The sequence below is a fragment of the Rissa tridactyla genome, chromosome 13 (genome assembly GCF_028500815.1).
Source record: "Rissa tridactyla isolate bRisTri1 chromosome 13, bRisTri1.patW.cur.20221130, whole genome shotgun sequence".
In the NCBI taxonomy this organism is placed as follows: Eukaryota; Metazoa; Chordata; class Aves; order Charadriiformes; family Laridae; genus Rissa; species Rissa tridactyla.
This window is the reverse complement of record NC_071478.1, coordinates 10,816,854-10,835,266: the sequence shown is the minus strand read 5'-3', so window position 1 is coordinate 10,835,266 and position 18,413 is coordinate 10,816,854. Positions and strand designations below refer to the sequence as shown.

At 40.2% G+C, this 18,413-nt stretch overlaps 1 protein-coding gene across 7 annotated transcripts in view; it reads left to right on the top strand.

Moving 5' to 3' along the window:
- The window catches only part of ZDHHC8 (zinc finger DHHC-type palmitoyltransferase 8), a 122,818-nt gene that overhangs the window by 42,426 nt on the left and 61,979 nt on the right, over positions 1-18,413 (top strand). Inside the window, exons 2-3 of one of the 7 annotated variants that reach the window (XM_054219372.1) lie at positions 18,240-18,296; positions 18,386-18,413. The exons of 3 other annotated variants lie outside the window; for them this stretch is intronic. The gene's annotated coding sequence lies outside the window, so the exon portion shown is untranslated. 3 more of the 7 variants (XM_054219374.1, XM_054219373.1, XM_054219371.1) reach the window with 3 other exon arrangements.

Below are 18,413 nucleotides of genomic sequence, written 5' to 3'. Positions count from 1 at the left end.
ATTTTCAGTATTCAAACCAAAGATGCCCAGATTGAATCTGAATACTATATAAGGCTATTTACTCATTTTAGAATGCTTCCTAAGGAAATGCCAAGCTTCTGCGATTGCCCTGTCAGCTGAATAATTTCTGAATTCATTCGTCAGCTTTAACCACATTTGAAAAGAGAGCTAGAAGCCTGGAAAATCATTGCTGTCTGAAATAGAAGGGTGGCACAAATTAGTGTCTCTGCTCAGGAGAAAGCAGCATGCGGGCAGCATTCAGCTGTTGCACATCAGTTGACAGCAGCTGACCAGTGAATTGGCCAGCACGGATGAGGAGTCAGTCTGCATCTGCGGAGCTCCTGACTGCTTGTGGCATATGCTGTCTTCTGACTGCTGGAATTATTGTAGGGATGTGTGGGGTTATTGGAAGGAAGGGGTGAATTGGTGAGAGGATAAAAGATGCAAATAGGAAATTAAGCTTCTTTGCTTCTGTGCCTGTGAAGTGATCTGTGGGTTTTGTTTTGTTTTCCCTATTACCGGATTAAATAATTCAGTTTTGTTCTGTGCAATCTAATAGAGTGTGATTATGAAATGAGGTTGCTAACAGAACCCACTTATTTTCCCTTCTCATGCATATGGAAGGATTTTTCTTTTTTTTTTTTTTTTTCATCTACACATAATTTCTGAGTCAAAAGTTGTTTCACACTTCTTTCAACACCAGCTTTTAGGAAACTTGCTTCTATCCACCCATGAATAGACTGATCTCTACAAGCATAATGGATTATTGGTTCATACATCTTTTCCCATTAATGCTTGGCCTTTACTTATATTTTCTCTTTATATATGAGTTATATACACACATATTTCTAGAGCAATGTATGAGAAGAGCTGTGAGAAATACCTTGAGAATGTCAAATGGGACTAAATGACAGAGAAGAGACTACCTCAAACCTGAAACAAATTTATTCTGAAATATAGCTATGATCCTGGGTTGTTTTTCTTTGGGACTCATCTGACTGCTTGAAGTCAAAGAAAATGAAGTGCTGTGTGATTTGGTATTGCAGGGAGGAATTTCATGGGTCATCAAATCCAGCCCTATGAAAAAAGCACATTAAACCCAAAAGCACAGTTGAGATATGTACCTGCCCTTCATCTTGTGTCTTGAACTGCTTCACATTTCTGATAGTTTAGATGTCTTGCTTTGAATGTGAATGGAAGATTTTATTGTTGGTGCTAAATTATAATCTTGCTAGCTCTGTCTGCCCTGAGCTTTACCATCAGTGACGCAAGAACAGATAAAATAGATAAAATGTGATGAATGAGTATTTCTTATGTGTTTTTTTCCTAAGCATCTGTGGTTGGCCACTGTCAGAGACAGGAGGCCGAGCCTGCTGAACTTGTGCTCTGATATGATACAAGTGTTATTTTCTTAAGAATTTTGAAAATCTTCTCCCTTTGAAGCAGAGGAGAGGAAGAAGGGGAGTCCTGCATGACTGGACTGCTGAAATGCGTCCTATATGGGGCCTAGGAGGAGGACTGCAATTTCTTAGCAAAGCATTCACATTGCCTTCTTTTACCAAAGGACTGATGGTTGCACATTGTTTTTTGTCTGCCATAAACCGCTTACCCTTATATTTGTTCAGGCAAGCAGCTTTGGCAAATGTTTTCTTCCTCTATCATGCTTGCGTATCAAAGAATATCTGTGGAAATGAGAGGCTAATCAATCACACTCGTGTTTTGAATGAGAACTGGAAACTGCAGAGAAATGGATTGGAGGTTCATAACACGCCACCGTTGAAACAAAATTTTTCTTCCTGTCTTTAATTTCGCAGAACAATCTGTGTCTTAGCCAGAGATTCTTGTTTTTATTTGAAAGACATGACTGGATGTGAAAAAGGCTGGATCAGGACTTACGTATACAAAGTTTAGGACTGTAATCTACCATCTGTCTAATATCTAACTCACTGAGGGGGTTGCTAGATCTCACTTGTGTAAGTGTGACCATTTTGAATATCTGAAATTGCAAATAAAGAAGTCAGCCTTGGTGCTGACTATAAAATAATAATGGTTTACCAGTAAATTGTTTGCTGTTTTATTGGTTCGCTGCCCCTCCTTTATTAATTTGAATTTCTAAAAGTTCCTGACTTTAACATCTATGAATTTAGTAGGCCTGAGCCTTAAACTTTTCCATTAATCCTTAAGGGATCATATTGGATAGGCCTTGCACAAGGAACGTATGATGATCTCTGATATTGACAGGTCTTGAAAGTTCCTGAATAGAATAAATGTCTTATTGCCCTTTTTAGAGTTTGGGTGTAGTCCAAGAAAAGGCTGAGAATTAGCTCATCTGTAAACAAAACCTGACTACTTGTATTGGCTCCTGAATTATGAATTGAAACTTCATAATGGAAATTTGAGGCCAAATAGTCTAAACATTAAAGTTGCCTTGCTGTGTTTTTTGAATGAGTGAAGGTAGTTCTGCTACCTGGTAGTTTTCTTCTATGTGGCTGTTGCTTCCCTTCCTGTTTCATTCTTATTTGTTTTAGTACCTAATTGTAGGCATACAATGAATAGAGCAAAATCATAATTGAGAGGCTGTGGTACAGGAAACTTTTCAAATGCATGTAAAATTTGGAAAACATGTAGCTATTTAACTTTGTGTTTAAATGTTCAGTGTGACAAGGGTTTAAGGGAATGACTGCAAGATTATGTAAATATATACATAATATGAAACTAGCTTTTATCGCTTTTTTTACCTATACTGTTCAGGGGAGATTGTAATGTTAACTCAGTGATTCCCAAGTGCTAATTTTGGCTAGAAAATGTCAATATTAATTTAATTACTTAATGTTTCTCCTGTCTATCTCATCATCTTAGCCTTGATTGAATTTCTTTTTTCATTCCACTCTTAACTTTCATGTTAAAGTAAATCACCTTAATGTTTACATCATCTCCCTACCCTTAGTAGAATGAAAGAGGCCTGTATGCCCATAAGTATACCTGAAAGTATTTGTAGGATCAGGCTCAGATGCAAAAAAGTTACAGCTATAAGTAAGCAGTAACCTTCTTGTTTCACTGTCTGTAACCCATGGGAATTACCCTTATCTTTGCAAGGAATTCAGCATCTTGTTGGTTAAACTACATTTTTCTGCAAAGCTTATGGTTTTGCTCTAACGACACCAAGTGAAGGGTTTCCTGTCTCACTTCTTCAGTTTTGTTCCAGCAACTAGTTGGCCTCACCACTAAACTTCTACCATATTTCTAATTTGTCTGGCTTGAACTGTGCAATGGCTTCTGGGCTTGAGCCCTGTTATGCCTTCCCTACTAGGTAAAGTGTCCTGTAGGATCTCCTTAGGGATTACATTTTGTTGTTTATAATTGTCTCATATCAACAGAGAAAGTGTTTAAGATTTCTTACAGAAACTTCTTTTTTTTACCCTTAAATTCTTTTCATGGTGGCTTCTTTTCTGCCACCTTAAATTTTCCAATACAAATGTAAAAATTTGGATACCCAGATTTGGATTTAATACAGCAGTGGTGCCACAGAATCACTTGCTGAGTTCACGCTCCTTTGATTCAGGTGGCTGAAGGCTGTTAGTCATGTGTTCATTTTGTGGTGGCAGTGACAAAGCAAGCTACTCTTGAGTCACTTAATGTGCCAGGATGCTGACGTTATTCAAGACTTCTCTATTCTGCAGTCTGTTGCCTGTGCTTGGTGTATGAGGTGTAGCTCTACCTCTGGCTTTTCCTACTTTAACTGATATCAACTGAATGTATGCATGCTTTTGGTCATCTGTCTTTATTTTTTATATCATTCTGCCAATCTATGTGTTAGCAGAACATTTTTTTCAAATAATTTCTTATATCTAGATTTTAGCATTTTATGGATCTGGATGAGCATCTGGCTAGCTCTGATTAATGCAAAACCAAACTAAAGCAATTCCATTCCCCAGCGACTTTATGCTGTCAACTACTTTGAGATCTGTCAGTTGGCCAACCCATAATTCGTTTAACATGTGCTTTATTGACACATGAGCCAAATTTGTAGTCAGAATATCATGTGGTATAAGTCATATGTCTTGAAAAACTTAACTACTTGAGTAAGTCTACCACCCAAAACAGTGATTTCAAATTCTGAAATAAGGTTTGTTTGAATATCAGTATCATAAAGCCCTTGAAATTGCCATTAGTTGCATTCCTGTCTTTTAATAGCAACCTATGCAAATTTTTCGGTTTCAGCCCGGCATTGATCTTGGACAAACAAGGCTACAGTTGCCAAGGCTGTTCTACTTTAAGTGTTAGCGTGAGGTTAGCAGTCGTTTCTTCTGGGTATCACAGAGAATTGCATCCAGTTTATCCTGCACTGTGAGATTTCCGTTTAAAAATAAACTCATTATAGGCTGAGTATCTGTTCATACTGTTAAAAATTCTAAACAGACTGGAAAATATGGAGATGATACAATGTGTTGCGTGAGGAAAGTGTTTCAAATAGATCACAGACTGCTGGCTTCCATCAAGACATTGGTGACTCTTGTAATGCGCTTCTGTCTTCCAAGTGCTGGTCAGAGGTCAGCATCTCTGGTAAAGACAGTGTTTGTACTTGATGTCATTGTTTATACTTTGATTCACAAGTCTGGTTTCTTCTTGTGTTTTCTTTAGTAGAAAGAGATGTTAATAAATGTTTCCAGATAGGAATCCTCACCACAGCTTAGCTGAAGTTAATATGCATTTCTGAAATCTTTGAACTCCTTAACAAGTGGAGAAACTGGCCTGGCCTCCTAGTCGAAAATTAAACTGTGGCTACTGCAGATTTCGGCGTGATCTCTTGCTTTAGATTCTGAAGTTTAGCAGCTGTTGCAGCAGCTTCCCAGGACCCTGTATCTTGGGAAGGGGACTTCACATCACACATTTTGAGGGCTGGGAGGAGAAGCAGAATTGATTAGATGGGATGGCTTTTTCTGCTTGGAAGATTATACAGAAGAGGCTCCAGAATATTCAAGGGCTTGCCTCTGCAAATTTATATCACTAAATTGTAATTTCAAAAGAAGAATCTGTTACACTGAGGGAAGGTCTGCACAGAGTTTAAAATCAGGTCTATTTTAGTTTTGCATAAATCCATTCTTACTAATCTTAATCTGTTTTTACTAATCTTACTAGCCTTTGGCAGAATCGGAAAAGGCTGTTCTGAAATCAAAATAGTGCAAACTCATGTTGAAAATCACTTCCCGAAGCCAGCTGGTACGCAGTCAACACCTTTTACATGCTTCTGATAACTTGAATTATCCATTACTGATGTCTTTATCAAAGTAGCCGTGCTGTAAGGGTGAGGAAGAGCCATCTGCTCGCAGCAGGATTATGGGCAGTTGATGGCCCATAAGCATGCTGCTTCTTCGTGTGAAGATGCCTCTTCCCCCAGGATGCCCAAGCTTTATTTTCTACACTAGCAACAAAAACCCCACTTGTTCAGGGTGTTTTTTCCTACAGTTTGTACTGCTAGAAAAGGAGGATGGAACTAAAATCCATAGTGTGCCCAGTATTATCTCAAAATTGAACCATGGATTAAATCTCCTTTTGCTTAAGTGTAATAAATATTTATTTGGGGAAAATGGGAATGTCAGCAGAACAGACAAATACAAAAAATAGTTTGAGATTTCTTTTTATTCCTTTTAGTTCCTTTGAGGTTTTCCTTTAGGGTTTCATTATTAACAATGAAATAGCAAACTTGCTCAAGGGCAGAATTTTGCTCTGAGAATCATAAATGTGGTTGTAAAAACAATTTTTTCCTCCATGGTATGCCAGATAGCTTAAATTTTAACCCTGTAAAGCAGGATCCGTGAATTGGGCCATATGAATTTTTGCTGATAAGGTTTTGAATTAATCCTATTTTGTACAGACCTGTGCTTGCAGAAGCTTAAGGAAATTCATCACAGTTGCAGATTGTTTTCCAAGTAATATCCTCATGGACTATGAAGCCTATCCTTTTATGATAAATGCATAAAGGTTTTGCTTAACTTCATTTTTGAGCCACTCCATCGCTAATCTCCGTTGCTCAGTTTTTAAGTAGGCTTTGGCAGTCTGGCTGAACTACAATAGTGCTGACATTGAAATCACACAGCACGATGTAGGGGCAGGGATGTTAGAGGAGGTTCACTGTAGACACAGCTTGGATTTTTCCTCCCCTTTGATACAGCTGAAACTCTTACTTCCTGCACAGACAAGCAGTCAGTGTGATTTTGAATATTTGGGTGGAAGATAATATACAGCAAAGTAATTCAACTGTAATCCCTAAGGATGGGATAACAAATAACATCCCTGCTGTACAGGCAGCTGGAATTATTTAGAAGGTGCAAAGGGGCTTAATGTTCTGAGGAGGCTGCCTTTATAGCATGCTTTTGAGTAGGCACATCTGTAACTTTGCAAATGAAATCACTTGCAGGCATAGACGTGGCTGCTGGTTTGTTTGCTCTGTTGAGGAGGTGACCAAGCATCTGCAACCCGCTGGCAGGTGTGCTGAGAGCTGCAGGTGTGGTTTCCAAGGCTGTCTTTGGAAAATAGTAATTTGCTTGCAGTGATCAATGCATTGTTGTTAATTGTGTTTCCAGAACAATCATTGTTGAGAACATTACAGCATTAGGTAAATATTTTTCTTTGTATCAGTGTAACTATTTTTTAATCTGACTGGGTGAGGGGGAACAACAGTAGCTCTAAAAGCTTTAGCAGAGAACTTTTTCTTGTGTACTCAGCACACAGCCATTCCGCGAGGGTGTACCAGGGCTTACACTCCAGGGCTGAAACGGAGGCAGCAGGGGGACATTTGGGCCAGCATTTATACTGCCACTTCCAAAATCTGGGACAAAGCATGAATGGTTTTGAAAATCAATATTTCCATTTCAGACATGGCTCCCTCTTACTTATTATAGCAGCAGTTTCAACAACTATTTTGAGATAACTGCAAAGGGGAAGGATTGTGTGAAGAGATACTGATAGCCTGTTCTTGTTCGTAAGTACACCTGAATAGAGAACTATCCAAACATTTTTTGTGTTGTATATCTATTTCTGAGCTGTTGTATCCAGATGACAAGCTTTTACTTAACAAAAAAACAAACTTAAAATTCACCTATGTAGCTGCATCCAAGCTAATGTTTGTTAAAAGCAACTATTTGTCATAAAGGAGTATGTTGGCCTGTTCCTTGTTTCATAGTTTGGATTTTACAGCCTGTGATGTGGTCTTAACCCATGGCAGAAGGGGAGCTGGGGAAGCATGGGAAGCATGCACACAGACACAGGTTGGCCAGTAGCGGCTGCAGGCGTGAGCTCAGTTTCCAACACATTCAGAATCAAGATGGCCCAAACCCATACCAGGCTTAGTCCTATTTCTTCAGGTTTCTGTTTAATTCCTTACTTCCTGCTGTCATCTAAGTTAATGTGATTACAGAATGGAGGCTTATATGCCACATAGCAATGAAATTAAGTCATATGCAAGTGGATGATGTTAATTTCACTTATAGTCGTTGAAAGACTTGAGAGAAATTAAAAGGTTTGGTGTTTGTTTTGTTGGTTTGGTTTGTTGTTTTTTTTTTCTTTTCCTAAGAAGGTATAAATGAAAAGTGCACCTTTTAAACAGATGAATGTGTGAATGGTGAGGAGGTAATCTGATCTATAAATATAAATGAACTTTGTCTACTTATGGCTTCAAGCCAAAAAGCATTAGGTTTAAAAATAATTTTCAATTAAAAACCCTGCTTTAACTTGAAAATAGTTTTACTTCTGAACAGAATATTTAATACTGAATGACCAGAGAGAAACCGTAGCCTCATGAGGCTTTTGTTGATAATTGCTTTGCAGCTGAGCAGTTCTGTCAGGCATGCAGATGGGAAAGCTGCGGCATGCTCAGCCTTCACCCTTGTTGCCAAAGTTCTGCAGGACGAATTATTCACAGAATAAGACCTAAAAAATTTAGTCTGTGTTGATTTGTACTTCCTCTTCCAGTGTCTTGCTTGCAACTATTACTTCACCTGTAGTGGGTCCATCTAGCCCTATATTGTGTCTTTGACTGTAGCCAGACTCCTCTTCAGCAGTTGCCTGAAGAGGAGTGTTGGAACAAGCCAGATGAGATGCTTGGCCAAAATATTCTCCCTGCTTCCTATGACTGCAGTCTAGAGTGCTCTTAAATCAGCAGTGGGTGTCTTTTTTTGAACAGTGTCAAGCAAGGATCATGGAGCATGTTGCAGAGTGCCCTGGCAGTATGGCTGGTGCCAGGGCTCAGTCTGCCAGCATTTGGCTTCTTGTGCAGAGGAGCCAGGAGATCCAGCCCCAGATGTCTCCATGGAGAAGCCATCCTGGTTACCAGGTTGGGAGGGATAGGCTGGGATAATCTGCTCAGACGAATGTGTGGCTCCTTCATCATCAGCAGGTCCTGGGTAGCAGTCCCATGCCACAGCCAGCTACTTGGAGCAGGTCTGGGAGGAGAATTTGCTTGTCTGAGCTCAAGCAATAGCATGTTTTGGGAGGAAGGAGATTTGGAGTCTAATGGAAATAATTACTGTAATAAGGCTAAATAAGTTAACAACACCTCCTGTAGCCAAAAACTATTCAGGTAAAGTGGAGAGTTGAAATATGCAGAGGAGAAGCCTCCTCCAGAAAAGCAAAGGGGTACCAGATGTTATTAGGAGCTGTTTAGCTATCGCGGGAGTGCTGATCCCCACTCTCTGTTGCATTCTTAGGCTGTTGCTTTTCTTCCTGAAGATCATTGTTCCTGAGGAGAGTGTGGGGGGTCATATGAACTGTGCTTCCCACTAACAGCCCTACTGCTGGAAACTTAGAGAGCTTTGAGTATGCCAGACTTCTGGTGAAAGCCTCTGATCTGCGTTACACAATCGAGCCTCAGTTCATGCTTGTTGTGGGGGCCAGTAGCTGGTAATGTGTGGGCAGGCTTCAGTCTGCCTCTGAAAAGGTTTTGTTCAGTGTGTGCCTCTGCTCCACTACATTATCTCACAAATCTTCTATTGTTTGGCCCTTTTCTGAAGAGCACATTATGTGTGGTGGCATGAACGGTGGCCAAGCTGTATTTGCAGTGCACGCAAAGGTGCTCTGGTCCTGAGCTGGTGCCAGCCACCATTGAGTGGTGTAGGATTGCCCAAGTCAGGGGTGCTTAGGATTTGTTCTTCTTGGCTTAAACTTGTGAATGAAAGCATAAAGGTACTGTGGCTTTTGTTCAGTGGGGACAGGCAGTGATAGGTACCTAATTCTCCTATTCTTGGAATTGTCAGATGGAAGAGAGCTAATATGATAACCCATAATACTTTGTCTTCTGTGATCTTGAGAGATATCTGTGCTTAAGCATCTAATTTCCAATGCAGAGTGTTGGGGGGGGGGGGGGGAATAAAAATCCTTGTTAAGGCTCAAATCCAGTCTACCAAGCTGCTGAGTTTTCATCAAAAGCAGGAAACAGATGGACGGGCACAGCTGCAGGAGGTGCTGCAACTTCTCTGGAAAAGCTACCCCAGCATGTGCTGCAAGCAGGGACGTCAGCACAGTGCTGCTCTTCCACACGGGGCCACTGCTTGGTGCCAGTGGATGGATGGTCTCACAGCCCATGCTGCTCATGGAGATGCCATTTCGGAGAGGAACCTGCCTGGTGTTACTCCCAGCTCCCAGGGCTGTATGCTTGCCGGTTCCCAGAATCTGCTCGCTATAGTAGAAGAAAAATGCATCAAAGACTCATCATGTTCCTAAGTCTTACATTTCTGAAGTATGCTGTGGGCCCTGTCCTAGTGAGTTTACCCTTACATCCTTCCAGAAGCACCTCATTGCTCTGTCTCCCTACTGAATTCTCCATTTCAAACTGGGCAGTGGCATGATGAAGAGGTCTTGTAACTTGGTGGGGTCTCAGAGGCAGCCAGAGAAACCTCTGGGGTGCCATGGGCTGGTGTTTCTTATGTTCTTCTTGAGATAGAAAAGAAAAGAGGGTCCAGCAGCCAAGCAGTGTCCCAGGTCTCTGCCCAACCACTCAGGCAGAGCCAGTCTGATGTTCAATCATTGCTCAAGTTCTACACTTTAATAATTAATCGGTACCTATTGTTTATCTGGCACTTGCAGTCGTCGACCACTCCTGTTTACGTGAAAGGTGCAAATATTTAGATCTTTTCCAGAGCAGATCTGTGTTATTGTTATTTAGGAGATTTCTTTTCTGAAGCAGTTTAGAAATTTTTCTTCTTTTGGGTAGTTTTTGCAGAAATTAAAAATTTTCCAAGTAAGAAGCCTATGTAAGCACAACCATGTAGCGGGGAGAACATGTTTCTCTGCTTGCTTTCCCTTTTCTAAAGACAAAAGAGCCTTATTGAAATGTGCTTCCTTTCTGACTACTAATGGGTTTTCCTTCCTTCCTCCTTGCAATGAGCTTAAGATTATCCCATCCTGTTGGGTATAAATTTCAGCCTGGACTGTTTTCCCTGTTGAGGTGTTGAGTCACTGGCCTTGAATGGAAACCTGTAATGGGACAGGGAGAAGTCGGGGTTTGGGAAGGAAGAGGTTTTCCAGCAGTTTGGCGGTACATGGGATGGATTTTAAAGAACACGGATAAGCTGCTATTAATTTTTGCCTAGGGCTGCTCATATTCTGTTTTCCTAGTTTTATTTCTGGATCCTTTCTTATGTTGGATTTGGATAGATTCCAGGACATTACATACAAAATACGTAGAGGAAGAGCTGGTTCCTGCTCAATAACAATGTTCCATTTTAAGAGGTCTCAGGTTAAAGGGAAAAAAAATACGATGCTATGTCACTGGAATTAGTTTGTCTCCTGGAGGAAAGATGCTGAAAGTCTTGCTTCAAAAGCTCTGTGTAGGAATTATATCCTGAAGCCTGGATATTCTCCAGGGCTTAACTGTGCTTATTCATAGAAACACTAAACTTTATGAACTAGAAAGCAGACCTCTAAATGTGGCTCTAATGTGGAGTGGGTATTGTTTTTTGCACACTCTGATTAGCCACACTGAGCAGACGTACACTTTGTGGCCTTCCAGTACCTGAAGGGGGCCTACAGGAAGGATGGGGAGGGACTCTTTATCAGGGAGTGTAATGTTAGGCCACGGGTTAACAGCCTCAAACTGAAAGAAGGTAGATTTAGATTGGATATCAGGAAGAAATTCTTTGCTGTAAGGGTGGTGAGGCACTGGAACAGGTTGCCCAGGGAAGCTGTCAATGCCCCATCCCTGGAAGTGTTCAAGGCCAGGCCGCATGAAGCTTTGAGCAGCCTGGTCTAGTGGGAGGTGTTCCTGCCCAGGGCAGGGGGTCGGAACGAGATCATCTTTAAGGTCCCTTCCAGCCTGAACCATTCTGTGATTCTGTGTGATTCTGTCACTTTGGAATAATTAGTAAAATGGACAGGAATTAAAGCAAGTTTTGCTCTGAACACAAACCAGATGAGCTAAACAAGTCTTCTTTCGATCTGAATTTCTCAAGTAAGGTTTCACTTTGCGTGGTGTTGGGTTGTGTCATATGAGGTTGTGTCATGTGTGTCATATGTCTTGTCTGTCTCTCCCTCATAGGACTTCTTTCTGGTCTAAAGTCTATGGTGGCAGACTGTGGGATAGAAATCTGCGTTTCCCCCCATATCATCTTGCTCTGCAAGATAAAGATGACAATACTAAGCAATGTAGTTAAACCAGCAAGAGCGAGATTAGGTTACTGCTTCACATACACTTTTGACAATCTAAGAGAAAGCTGAATCCAGATATCTTTGTTACTAATATTATCTGTTTTGGATGTTTCTTTTGCCCCTTCCCCCCCTGCCCCCCAAACAATAGGGATGAGAAATTAACTTTTAAAAATAAAAAAATAAAACTCAAGTTAACATTCTTGTAAGCTATCTGAGCTTGTGTGAAAATAAACTATTGTTTAGTTGGCTTAAGCAAAAAAGGGTGCTTTTTTGTTTGGTAGAAAAGCAGTCAAGACTTCAAAACCAGCTGAAATCAATGTGTACTGCTGCCTGGACTTCCTTGGTTTGCAGTCCTACCTGTGGAGAACCAGCAGTGCAAGAGGGTCACAAAAGTAAGATATTAGTAAAAAAAAAATCCAATGTGAAAATTAAAAATTATTTTCATAGTGTTAACAGATAAAAATGTTGAGTGATTTTTATTTTTTTTTAATGGAAGTCATAACATTTAGACATGTAAGAATATAACTGCCTTTTTAAAATGTAAAATAGCTCCATGAGACTACTTAACTATCTGTACATGACATTCTCCAGGCTCCTTAACTAACATTTGCTTTGTTAGTGAGATGAAACAAGGATTTGAAAATGAAAGACAGTCATGGTTTGGAAAAGCAATTGTTATCAGCAAGCTTTGTTTCTTGGAAAACTAAGACCACTTGGTACCTTTTGCTTTGAAGTATTGAAGCCTATGTTTCAGGCAGATGTGCAGGTCCTATTTTGAAGGATTTTGATGATCAAGGATCACTATGTATTTCACTGAGCTATTTCAATTTCCACCCGACTTGAAAGTGTGCGCCTTGCTCCTGTCTGTGCTTGAAAAATCATGAAAGAACCACAGGCTAGAAAGCAGTTAAACTAATCCAGATTAAAGGGGCTACAGTTTGGGATAGCTGAGGGTCTCCTTACTATGGCAATTGCTTACCCAAGTTTAGAGGCTGAGTAAAGTATTGTTACGGTATTCACAGGTCTTGTGGTTGCTGACCCAATATTGAAGATTTTAATCTAACATAGGGAAGATGACGATGATATTTATTCTATCTCCAAAAGCAGCAATGTGCTCAGTATCTTTTATGTTTGGTTCTTGCAGGCACTTTGAATGCTTATCTTATACCCTGTGCCCTGCTTTTGAATTTGCAGTGCAATATCGTAACACTTCATCTTTCAGTGGAAGAGCTAGCTTTCAGATGAAACCTAGTAAAAACCTCAGGGTTACACTCTGTATCTGAACTGCTTTAAACATCAACCCAGCTGAATTCTAATTTATGGAAGAAAGCTTCCCATGCTGCATTTGCACTGTACACATTTAGGGAGACTTGGAAAAGTTGATCTTGAAGTGTCATTTAGGCTGATTGTTCTGTTTTCATGGAAATTTTTGCCTGTAAGAGCCCTTGAACACACACTAATGAAAGAGATGAATAGAAGCAGACCACAGAATTCTGAACCTACATTGTACCATATATCAAGAGACTAAACTTTGTAATTAAATATATACTGAGCAACTCTATCCAAACCTCTTTGCAGTTCAAATTTGAAGGTCAATATTGTGGTGCTAGCCCATCTTGAATCATGTGTCCATCAAAAAATCCAAGTTCAAGAGGGCCCAAAACTACCAATCACTTCCTTTTCTGTTGGGAATGCTTGTAAGATGGTTCTTATTTTTAGTGTGTGACATTGAAGATGGGAACTGGAGTGGGTGGAGGTATGGAGGTCCTTGCAAAAAATAGCAAACCAAGCGACAGTGTTGTTCCACCCCTGAATCAGGACACAATGGTATATAGCTGCTGGAGTCCTGTATGGCTGCTAGATGAGCAGTGTCTGGGTCAAGATCAATGCTGTGGTATTCCCCTTCTGCATCTTTTTATTAAGCACAATTCTTTGGACAGAAGTAATTTTAGCAAATCTAGGAGGATTTGGGAGCTCTTCTCCTTCCTTGCCCCTTTGCTTAAGGCTGTAGCTCATCTGAAAACTGAAAATGCCATTTAAAAAAAAAAGAAAATCACAAGCCTCTGTGACAGGTCGCTAATCTGTCCTTAAGGAAATGGCAGTGAGTAAGAGGGGCAAATCTGTCATCTGGGCAGGCAGTGGGGAGAGGACTGTGAAGTCTCATTGACTGCCTGGTTAATGGCAACATACTGAACTGTCAGGCAGGCTCATTAGGGACATGCTGTTAATTTGGTCAGGCAAGTGCTGCCAGGCTGCATTGTGTAGAGTCAAGCAGTGTGAATAGAGCCCGTAAGCAAAGCTGCTGGAATCTGCTTCTGTGTTCCCTTTGGACGGCTGTCCTCTGTTTTTGGCTTCTTTTCCAGTTCAAAGTGGCCACGTGGAGTTTTGGCACTGTTAGTGCTGTCCAAAGATTAGTTATGAATTGCAGAAGTCACCTAACTTGTGCTGAGATGAGTTACCCTGCTTCTCTTCTCAGCTGTTTTTGGATACGTACATTTAGCCAGAGTGCCAGTTCACTACTTCCTGTGATTTAATTCTCTTTAAAACCCAATTTGAAATGCTATAGGTATTTTCCTTATCTTCACTGCTCACGTCTGCTAGGCACTAGCTATATGGCAATTAAAGTTTGCATTTCTTTTCTACTGTCAAAAGGTAACCTTTTCCCCTCCACTTCCCACAAGTCACAGAGTCCTGCAGGTGGTTTTGGAGGTATGACAGTATGTGCCTTACAAATCCACTGCAGTCCCTGGAAGAGCTGGGTAGTGAGTTGCAATGTTATGGACTGACTCTTTTGGGCAGAGGGAGACCAGTGGTGGGGAAAACCTGCCACGTGCAACGTAGCTGGGTGGGTGTCCTGACTCCTTGTGTGACGGACTGGAGTGACTGCTCATGTGATTATTGTAAAAGGTTGAGCAAGGGTGAGAGATTGTTTCCATCTCATAAAGGGAACAATTAGATTGGCTCACTGCTGTCTCTCTCCAGTGTGTGTCAGAATATACTGTTAATTTAGGAGTTGGAACCCAATGGAGAATTTTCTGATTCTCTACCATGTGTTCGCCTTCATGACTCCAGTTCCTCTCTCGTCCTTTGGGGATGTTTTTCCCTAACATTTTCAGCCTTATTAAAACTTATTTTTGTTTCTGACTAGTTTTCTACCAGAGAAAAGGCTGAAATTAATAATTTTCTGGTAACCATTTTCTAGGTTTTCACCTGATTTACCTGATTATGTTAAGGCTGGGTCAAATATTCCATTAAGGGTTTCAGATGCTATCAGAACCAAAGCAAAAAAAGGTTTCCCAGGAGATCAACTGTATGCTTGCATGGAACAGACTTAGCTGGGAATTGGCCTGCACACTTACCTTGCAGGGAGCTGCACAGCTCCAGCACTTCTGTCACTAAATACCTGGGGAAATCATTAGTTGTGAATAGACGGCGTTCTCCGCCTGCCGTGTCAGGCTCTGTTATCACACTAGGAGGCTGCCCTCCTCCCCAGAAACAAGGAATTCATGCCTCTGCCTATTCAGATAGAGGGATATCTATTTAATGCAGTGCCCCATTTAGAGAAGTAAAGTAGTATTTTTGCAAGGGCAGAAAAACACTTGCTGTGTGGGAGGGAATGCTTCTTACAAACAAGCACTGAATTTCCTCATTTTACTTTACCAGGGATTTCTATTAGAATAAGGCTGGAGGGAGGGAAATTTGGAATGATTCTGGGAAGCTTTGGCTCAGGAAGGAGAGAATGGTTCATAGATTTTTATTATTGTTATTTTTGAAGGAGAACAGACCATTGAACGTAATCTTTTACTTATCTTTCTCTTTGAAAACTTAAAGCATTTATGCAGTGACCCCAGAAGAGTTTGTGGGTTTGAGCCAAGGTCTTTCAGCACAAAAGCATAAATCTCAGCTGTGGGAACTAGCCCACAACCATTTCAAGGTAGATTTATTCCTATTACCTTCATACTTGATAAGTCTTTTGATAGTGAATTCTCAGTGCATCCATTCTCTGTTTGTGGAGTGGTAAATAAGTTATTTATGGGAAATGGGGGCAGCAGAGGCACTTTACAAAACTGAGATCTGGCAACTCTTGAGACTTGCCACTTTGTGTGTTGTGACAATGGTCAGTTTATCTCTGGTTATTGCTGGAGTCTCAGTGTAAGAGGTCATTCATTCAGGAGTCATTCTTTAGTTTTGATGGGGTAAACTTGATTACTGAGAAGAGCAGCTTGTTTAGTAGCAACCTTTTCCTTCTCTTTAATTTGGAAATGAACAGTTACTTCAACAAAAATAACTGCTGATCATAATCAAAATATAAGATCAGTCACAAGGTGTACATTAAAAGTAAGTTTTTAAGCTCCAGCTTAACATCATTTTAAGAACTATGGGAACTATTATTTTTGTATTCTGCTGCTATGAAAAAAAGATTAGTACAACCTAAACTATGTTTTAACTAAAATTTGGCAAGAGAATTTAAACAAAGGGAGAATCAAAACTTGACACAGTCTGTGTCACAACTGTAATTTAATTTTTGTACTTCAGAAGATAATGTAACTTAGTCTTTTAGCTAATTCCTTAAGTCAGTTTTTAAAGAGTCAATCAAACTAGATTCTGTCCAGTTTATGAAAATGGAAAGGTGCTTGTGTGTGTCCACACGATCTTATCTTTTCCACTTATGGTATCATATTGTAAAGGCCCATACACCCCTAATAGTTTGGGGTGTGCTGTCGGTGGCTGAGAGTCAGAGAAGCTTTCAAGCTTTTAACTTGCTCTTAACTGATGGAGACTGAAACAAATGTCTTCATTATCCTCCTGAAAAATCCTGTTAGCAAAGCAGTCTCATCTATCTAAGCTACTGGCTTGAATTTTGCTTGTATTGTTGCCTGTTAAGGTAGGGAGCAGCTTAATCTCAGCAGATACAAAAGAATGCACGCAAACACTCTTCTAGCAAGAAAAATTATATAGAAAGGACAAACATCCATTGTCACAGCAGGTATAAAAACTTGAACTTAGATCTGTATTTTCCTGCACTGGGGAAAGCAGGAGTCCTCAGCTTCCAGAACTGTGAGGCAAACACTTCTGACACCTATCCTAGAAGGATTTCCTTATAGGCTCAAGAAAACTGATTTATGTCAGTAGCTCTAATAAACACATTGTGCAAAGTTAAGAAGTCTCCAAGGCTTTGGATAGTCAACAGAAATCTTAATTAAGTTCAACCTCTGATAAAAATTTATCAGAGGTTGAATTGATCAGAGGTTGAAGTAATTATAGACATTTAGTTGACATGTAAGCAGTCCTCTAAGCACACCAAAAATAATTTCTTTGTTCATACTTATTAATGCAGTTGAAACTTTTTTTTGCTTAAAGGTCTGAAGTAATGTCAGCTACATGGCAGTGGAAGAAATGTGATAGAGCATCAAAAATCCATCAATAGTCTCTTATTAAAGCTGCAAAATAAACTCTTCAAACTTTACTGTAGTCAGTTTATGCGTGGAATGAACTTGTCCCATGTCCTGCCAGAGAATCTGGATAACTGTTTTGATAGAAATAAGATATCTTCTGTTAGTACCTTTCAAAACTGAATTTAAAAAGTGAGCCATACAGTCAAATGCTGGAGTGTATGGATAAAATTACAAGGAGAAGCTGTTTAAGAGCAAACATATGTCAAACGTAGGCTTCCTCCTAATGGGCTTGGACTTTGTAGCCCACTTAGGTTGCCACAAGTGAACACAACATACAGTTTGTGGCTTTTGTGTCTCATTTCTTAATGCAATGCATGGTGTACAAATCCATATACTGCAGCAAAAGACAGGGATCTGTAGTTACTCTACCAAGTGGCCTGTCTCCTGTCCTTGATTTGACCCCTGGTATTCTCCTTGGCTATCTTGAGTTCCCTCTCCAAATTAGCAATCTCTGCATAAAGAAAATGAGCATCAAGATGAATCCCAGCAAGAAGGATCCTCATAATGAGACTAAAGGCTCCTTTTCATGGAAAGATTTTGTCAGTCAGCAACAAACTAAAATCCACAGTCCAGGCAGTACATCCCAGAGATCATTATTAAGGAGTGTGGTTAAAAACTGTTTCCCTGGGAGTGATTTTGCTGCTTGGGCAAATCTCTCACAGGTGCAATCTATTAGGAAGGCCAGACAGCTTCTTATAAACAAGGAAGCAAGACCGATCCAAAGAATAGGCAATGATGTGTTGCCTTGCCAGCAGGTAAAGTCCAAGAGAAGACTGCAAATTTTAGTAGAAGTAGAATTTGGGGGGAAAAATCCGTAGTCTATAATGGGATTTTTTGAAAGGAACTATTTATTCTGTACAAAATTGTCCAGTCTATGGAAGTCATAGTTTAAGAAACCAACAGAAATATCCAGAGAAAAACTCAAGCAACCTAACCTGGTTATTGAATGAATATTGCCCTCTTTTTGTATAGTATAGGTGGGACTCACAGTAGATTTAAGTCATCTGCTATAAAACATGATTTGCTTTGCCATAGGCAATTTCAAGTGCAGCAGCCAACACTGATTGTTCAAGTTGGGTGACACCAGCATTTGCAATCTGAGATGCAGCCTTCTTTTTTCTTTTTTTTTTTTTTTTTTTGAAGATGATCAAAAGAATCAAAATTATAGGCACCTTCCTCACCTGAGAGGCACTGGGCTAGGTAAGTAGATACTTTTGCAATTTCTCTTAACAGCACCCCCCAGCTTCAGCCTGACAATACAACACTGATATGTTCTTCTTCTCTCCTAGGAATGAGAATTCAAGATCCAGCAAGAAG